This window comes from Pelophylax lessonae (genome assembly GCF_965119305.1).
Source record: "Pelophylax lessonae genome assembly, chromosome: 5".
Classification (NCBI taxonomy): Eukaryota; Metazoa; Chordata; class Amphibia; order Anura; family Ranidae; genus Pelophylax; species Pelophylax lessonae.
In genome coordinates this window covers 328,629,269-328,637,622 of record NC_138772.1, presented here as the reverse complement: position 1 = coordinate 328,637,622, position 8,354 = coordinate 328,629,269, and the positions used below count along the sequence as shown (strand labels likewise).

Below are 8,354 nucleotides of genomic sequence, written 5' to 3'. Positions count from 1 at the left end.
AGGATCAACCAGGTTTTTGCAGAATACAGAAAATGAATTCATAGTGACTGAGTGAGTATGAACAGCATGCAATACAGCAATTATTAATCGTTTTTTATGATTTGGGTTTAGTGACACTTTAATGCAAAGATATGAATCTCGCCTTACAAAAATCTTAGGCAAGTAAGTTTATGTGATCAGCCTAATGCAAATGACTTTGTCAATATGTGTTATGCTGAATCACATGTTCATGTTGTGGTAACATGCAGAGGTGTGTTATGCAGCCATTCACTTAGAAGAGCATTTAAATGCACATCTGAAATATACCACAACATACCTGAATTTTAATGCAGGCAAGGCATTTGTACTAAGTAGTGTGCTGGGAAAAAGGGTGATTTGCATTAAAAAGTCTATTATGGTTAAGTGTGAATCTGGCCTTAGAACCAGAAAATCAATCAGGACCACACAAATTCATCATTCCTCATATTGCAGTTTACCAGCCCTTTGATTGGTTGCCTGCTTTAGTATTTTTTTTTTCAGGCTTCCTTCTTTTACTTTCACTTGGTGATCCTGATAGTGACGCAATTCCTTCCCTAAGGCGACGTGTCCATTCACTGTATCTAGAGTCCTGATTTAAACTTCAGAACATCTCCCCCATCTCCTCTTCTCTTTAACAGGGAGAATAATCTGTAGTTCACAGATGTGAACTGGGAAGTAGAGATGTATAGAACTGTTCGCCGGCGAACAGTTCCCGGCGAACTTAGCATGTTCGCGTTCGCCGCTGCCGGCGAACATATGCGATGTTCGGTCCGCCCCCCATAAGACATCATTGAGGCAAACTTTGACCCTGAACTTTACAGTCAGCAGACACATTTCCAGCCAATCAGCGTACCTCCCTCCCACACCCTCCCACCTCCTATAAATAAGCAAGGGCAGCATCCATCTTAGATCATTCTGAAGCAGTGTGTGTAGTGAGAGTAGGGAGAGCTGCTGCTGCTGCTGCTGCTGTTAAGCTAGGGACAGTTAGTCAGTGTTCCTGGTCTTGCAGTGTTCTTGGTCCACTACTGCTGTAATATCAGCACCCCAAAAAGCCCTTCTAAGGGCTGGTATTTGTGGTTTTTTTTTTATATATATATATATATATATATATATATATATATATATATACCTAGCGTCCCCAAAAGCCCTTTTAAGGGCTGGTAATTGAGTTGTTTCTTCATATATATATATATATCTATATCTATCTAGTGTCCCCAAAAGCCCTTTTAAGGGCTGGTAATTGAGGATTTTTTTATTTATATATATACATATATATATATATATATAGTGTCCCCAAAAGCCCTTTTAAGGGCTGGTAAGGTAATAGATTTTTTTCTTTATATATATATATATATATATATATATATATATCTATTGTACACTGCAGTTGCCTGCCCGCTGTGTGTGAGAGGCCACAGACCTACCACAGACTGTACTGTGTGCACACCACACTCATTTCGGGTGGCACAGGCACAGTACCTGGCATTTTAAAAAATATTTTTTTTTCCTCTGTCATAATTGCAGTGAGTGCTGTGTCAGGTCCACAGAGTGCACTGTACCCACTGCAGTGCACTGCCCACCACTGATATATATACGTTGGCACAGCATCTTGTTGCAATAAATTGAAAAAAATATATATTTTTTATTATTGCAGTTGCCTGGGCTGCCAGTGACTGTCAGGTCCACAGAGTGTACTGTGCCCACTGCAGTGCCACTGTGTGCCCACCCACCACTGATATATAAGGTGGCACAGCAGCTTGCAAAGTAAAAAAAATATATATATTTTTTTAAATTGCAGTTGCCTGGGTGCCAGTGACTGCTGTCAGGTCCACAGAGAGTGTACTGTGCCACTGCCCACCCACCACTGATATATAAGGTGGCACAGCAGCTTGCAAAGTAAAATAAATATATTTTTTTAAAATTGCAGTTGCCTGGGTGCCAGTGACTGCTGTCAGGTCCACAGAGAGTGTACTGTGCCACTGCCCACCCACCACTGATATATAAGGTGGCACAGCAGCTTGCAAAGTAAAAAAAATATATATTTTTTTAAATTGCAGTTGCCTGGGTGCCAGTGACTGCTGTCAGGTCCACAGAGAGTGTACTGTGCCACTGCCCACCCACCACTGATATATAAAGTGGCACAGCAGCTTGCAAAGTAAAAAAATATATATATATTTTTTAAATTGCAGTTGCCTGGGTGCCAGTGACTGCTGTCAGGTCCACAGAGAGTGTACTGTGCCACTGCCCACCCACCACTGATATATAAAGTGGCACAGCAGCTTGCAAAGTAAAAAAAATATATATATATTTTTTAAATTGCAGTTGCCTGGGTGCCAGTGACTGCTGCCAGGTCCACAGAGAGTGTACTGTGCCACTGCCCACCCACCACTGATATATATGCCTGCAAGAGAAAAAGACAGCCGCAGAGAAGCCGTATTCCTGAAAATATAAGAAAAATGCTGTTTTTTAGGGGTTCTGGGCATGCTACAGAGCTGAAACTTGACAGGTACACTTTTTAGACCCCCCAGACACTAAATACAAAAAATGACATGCCTGCCTAAAAAAATGCCCGATAAATGCCTGCAAGAGAAAAAGACAGCCGCAGAGAAGCCGTATTCCTGAAAATATAAGAAAAATGCTGTTTTTTAGGGGTTCTGGACATGCTACAGAGCTGAAACTTGACAGGTACACTTTTTAGACCCCCCAGACACTAAATACAAAAAATGACATGCCTGCCTAAAAAAATGCCCGATAAATGCCTGCAAGAGAAAAAGCCAGCCGCAGAGAAGCCGTATTCCTGAAAATATAAGAAAAATGCTTTTTTTTAGGGGTTCTGGACATGCTACAGAGCTGAAACTTGACAGGTACACTTTTTAGACCCCCCAGACGCTAAATACAAAAAATGACATGCCTGCCTAAAAAAATGCCCGATAAATGCCTGCAAGAGAAAAAGACAGCCGCAGAGAAGCCGTATTCCTGAAAATATAAGAATAATGCTGTTTTTTAGGGGTTCTGGACATGCTACAGAGCTGAAACTTGACAGGTACACTTTTGTGACCCCCCAGACACTAAATACAAAAAATGACATGCCTGCCTAAAAAAATGCCCGCTAAATGCCTGCAAGAGAAAAAGCCAGCCGCAGAGAAGCCATATTCCTGAAAATATAAGAAAAATGCTGTTTTTTAGGGGTTCTGGACATGCTACAGAGCTGAAAATTGACAGGTACACTTTTTAGACCCCCCAGACACTAAATACAAAAAATGACATGCCTGCCTAAAAAAATGCCCGCTAAATGCCTGCAAGAGTAAAAGCCAGCCGCAGAGAAGCCATATTCCTGAAAATATAAGAAAAATGCTGTTTTTTAGGGGTTCTGGACATGCTACAGAGCTGAAACTTCACAGGTACACTTTTTAGACCCCCCAGATGCTAAATCCAAAGAAATTTTTTATTTTTATTTTTTTTTAATTTTTCCAATAATTGGCTCTCTATCAAAAAATTATAATTTTTAAGAACTTTTTTGTGCGTGATCCCTCTCCGGCATGCCACAGTCCAGGTGTTAGTCCCCTTGAAACAACTTTTCCATCACTATTGTGGCCAGAAAGAGTCCCTGTGTGTTTTAAAATTCGCCTGCCTATTGAAGTCTATGGCGGTTCGCCCGGTTCGCGAACATTTGCCGATGTTCGCGTTCGCCGTTCGCGAACCGCGAATTTTAGGTTCGCGACATCACTACTGGGAAGGGCTAATAACAGTGGTTGAGATTTCAGTGCAGCAAAGGTAAAGTACACAGGAAGTTATGAGCTTACTGGATTTCTGCTGGATCAAAAGGTATTTCTTTTCACTAATTAAGCAAATATAACTTATCACTGTCATATTTAATAAATCATAAGGAAACAAATAAGAGAAGTTTATTGTTAGGGTTTACATGCACTTTAATGTTTTGAAAAACCTTTTCTGTGTATAATATACATGAGGACAACCTTACCTCCCCTCCTGCCTACAGCGCTAATCTCCAACTGAAGTCTTCTTTAGAGACTGTCGATTTCCTGATCTCCCGCTGCTTTCAGTGGTTCCTCCTGCTGACCACTAGGTAAATACAGGATATATTGGTAGTGAAGGGGACAGCAGGATGAACCACTGACCGCTGTGGAGGACCAAGAGATCGACACACCTGGAACTGTCAATTTCCTTAAAAAAGACTTCAGTTGGTAGTTTCTCATCACCAGAGCGACATTCAGATGCCCAGCTAGTGGGAGAGTTAAGCACAGTAAAACCTTAGATTGCGAGCATAATTTGTTCCGGAAACATGCTTGTAATCCAAAGCACTCTTATATCAAAGCGAATTTTCCCATAAAAAATAATGGAAACTCAGATGATCTGTTCCACAACCATTTATTCATAAGTCTTTCAGTTTATAGTCTATATACAAAGATTATAGCAATGTGATAGGTTGTGTCATCATAAAATGTCCATCCACAAATGGCAGCCTCCACTAGGGGATTAGAAGCAAAACCCAGCTGCAGAGTATAAAAGAGAAGAGAGGCGCCTCTAAGTGTAGCAGTATGGGGACATTTAATGAAGTTACAACATTCAGCAACTCACATGGTTGATGATTAAAGAGGCACATCTAAGTATGCAGGCATCCGGGGTAAAGCTGTCCACATAGACCATCTTCTGAACCACTGGCTCTCACCGATGTCAGTCTGCAATTGTGATTGGGAAGAATACCCTGCAGTAGAGTGATCTGAAAGCGAGACTTTGAATCGCTCGTGGAGCGTAGCGTGGAAGGGTGTGAGGAAGATGGAAGTGCGGAGGATGGTCTATGTGGACAGCTTTACCCCGGATGCCTGCATACTTAGATGTGCCTGTTTTAATCATCAACCATGTGAGCTGCTAAATATTGAACCTTCATTAAATGTAACAATATTGCTACACTTAGAGGCGCCTCTCTTCTCTTTTATACCCAGTTGTGACATGACGCTACTTGTATATCAAGACATCGTTTGTATATCAAGTCAAAATTTACTTTAAAAATTTGCTTGTCTTGCAAAGCGCTCTCAAACCAAGGTTTTACTGTATTTTCTTTCTTTTTACAGGGACAGCTTTAACCTCCCTGGCGGTATGATTGTTTCCGATTTTAGGTGCTGAAAGCAGTACAATTATTTTGCTAGTAATTCTTAAGGACGAGCAGCCCAAACCAACTATATACATATGATTTTTTTTTACTGTGCGTTCTTCTTTATAATATCTCGGGTATGATAAAGTTTGAAACACAAAATCAAAAATTATAATATAGTAAATAACAATAAATAAGTTAAAGTATATATATATATATATATATATATATATATATATACACACGTATATATATATATATATATATATATACATATATATATATGTGTGTGTGTACATATATATATATATATATATAGATATATATATATATATATATATATATATAGATATACGTGTATATCTATATATATGTATATATATATATATATATATATATATATATATATACTGTATATATATATATATATATATATAGTACAGTAGAACTGCAGGAAAGGGCACTGGAGGGCAAACTAATGTCAATTTATTTTATTTTGTAATGAAATCAGTGTGTTTGTGTGTTTTACTATTTGATTTTGCCGCTGGTTCCACCCCCCTGCGAGCGTCACGTCGCAGGAGACGGAAGCCGGGGCTCACAAGCATCGGGGGAAGATCCGACCGCCGTATGCTGCAGGGACACATCGCTGTATTCCGGCAACAGGGTAAGTAACCTCTACAAGGATCCAGCGATGCTCCCTGGCGGTACCCCGAGTGTGGCTCGGGGTTACCGCTTATGGCAGTGAAATCCCACCCCGAGCCACACACGGGAATATCGCTAAGGAGGTTAAAGCATATCTAATCCAAAAACACAAGTGTAATATATTGCAGCTTACCAGTCCTTAGGTGTAGTGGCTACATTAGTTTTCTTTTTCAGGTTTATTTTTACCTGGAAATATCTGTCCTATTACGTCTACACGTTTTTTATCCCACTGTATCTTTGGAGGAGCTATTGTGGCATCACCTGGAAAGCCTTCTAAAAGGATGAATAATTAGCCTTCTAAAACAAAATGGTAGATTCTGTGGCACTACAGAGACCAGGGCAGTCAAGCTGCGCATTTTAGCCCCCCACTTCTCTCACTATCTCTTCCTCTCTGTTCTCCTGTCACTAACGAGAATACAGATAAACATGAAGCCAGGAATGTTAATTACCATAGACAAATGTTACAGGGAACATCTGTAAGGAGGAGGATATGTATTGCTGCCAAGCTAGTTAGGAAAATATGTATCTGTGATGTAAATGTTGTTTTATATATGTGATGTACACGCTTATTTGGCACTTGGCAAACGGCCATAAGCCGGGCTAAGTCACTTCACTACAGCAAATAAAAAAAGGTTTGATTCCTGAAAGTTCGAGTCCAAATTCAATTCCATTTCTGGGCTTCAAATAACTATTTTCTGCAACACTATGGTTGTCACACAGGGTGGCCTTCAAATATGTCAGCCCTTGTTCACCTCCATTATATGGTGGATTGATATGACTAGTATTTTACACTAGAAAGATAAGATATTTGTGATGTATTTTCATCTTACAGGAAGTGACACTGATACTGCATTTCTGGCCAAATCAACACCTATTTTCTGTACTTGCTGAAAATGTTCTTTGTCTGAAAAGTAAAAGCTAATGCAACCACCATATCTAAGGACTGCTAAGCTGCAATGTATTACATTTTTGTTTTCAGATATGGTTACACTTTAATCCAGTCTTTATTTTTTACAATTCTTTACAGTGCTGGACCCACTTGTTTTCCCCTCTCAGCTGGAGAACCAGAATGTGCTTTGCTGTCTTTAAGCCATTTTCAGTCTGGTATATGATCTCAGGAGGCCAGTATAGCAGCCTAGCACTGTGCACTCTGAATGTCCCACTCATTTACTTCTGCCTATTAATTGGCACAAAGGCTTTGATTTATTAAAACCGGAGAGTGCAAAACCTGGTACAGCTCTGCATACAAACCAATCAGCTTCCAGGTTTCATTGTCAAAGCTTAATTGAACAAGCTGAAGTTGGAAGGTGATTGGCTACCATGCACAGCTGCACCAAATTTTGCACTCTCCAGTTTTAGTAAATCTGGACAGTTACATGAGTCAGTTGTTCATGGTTCTGCCTAAACTCCGTCCACCAGAAGGCAGTCATGGATGACCACATAATTAATAACTTGCAGGGGCTGTTAGCAGGGCTTTTTTTCAGCTGGAACTTGGTGGAACTCAGTTCCACCACCTCTAGCTCAGGTCCTCTGCTCCCTGCTTGCCACTAATACTTGTAAACACAGAAGTCTGGCTTCTGTGTTTACAAGTGACAGCTTGTCTCCCAACGGCTCCCACAGATCTGATCTGAACCCCGGTGGATGATCTCCCTGCAAATGAGAGAGGCAGAGCCAACTACAGTGTGCGGAAGTACAGGAAGTACTAGAGCTGGCTGTGTGCTTCTGCTTAATACAGCAACAAAAGTAAGACATAGATGATGGTGGAGCTTTAAAGAAGGTGGGGAGAAAATGGGGGTATGGAGGGGGGGTTGCATGCAGAGGTGAAAGCTGAAGAGGGGTGGAAGCTAGATGTGGATAGGGGATGTAGAGGTAAGCAACTGTGGAAGAAGGCTGAATTCGGTACTATGTATGCAGCGCACCCCTGAACTCTGCATTATGTAGGTAATGCACCCCTAAACTCTGCACTCTGTACGTAATGCACTCCTGGAATTTATTGCCTCTTTAAAACCCTTCCACTGTTAGTGAAATTTGATCACGCCCAATATTTGATAAGGTTTGGAGTGTGAGTGTGTAAGGGGGGGGGGGGTTTGGGGGGGGGGGGTTGTGGTTGAGTTCCTGCACCTATTTTCTAAGAAAAAAAGCCCTGGCTGTTAGGATAAATAGACTAGAAAGCTGCAGGGACATTGCAAGCAGGAGCTTTTATAAACTGTGGCCCTCCTGTATCATGAGACCCAAACTTTGAGAATGTCATCAAACCACTATACATCAGATTTGGCTAATGACTATAAACTGTGTTGTTTAAATAAAGCTCTGCTAACCAAAAAAAAAGAGGCAATTGGATTTCAAAATGTTCAAATTATGATTTTCTAACAAGTAAACAATGTATAAAATTTGTCTTTCGCCAAAAAAACAAAAGAAATCTACAGTCTGCAAAACTACAGAGCATGAAGGTAAATGCCTATGTATCTTTACACCAAGCTGAATAATGAAATATAAATACATATTTATAAGTTTTTCAATA

The 8,354-nt window shown here is 40.4% G+C and overlaps 1 protein-coding gene across 1 annotated transcript in view; it reads right to left on the bottom strand.

The window, feature by feature from the left end:
• LOC309556511 (uncharacterized protein) overlaps window positions 1–8,354 on the bottom strand; it is a gene marked incomplete at both ends in the record, with an annotated part of 159,225 nt that overhangs the window by 15,577 nt on the left and 135,294 nt on the right. The gene's annotated exons all lie outside the window — the stretch shown is intronic.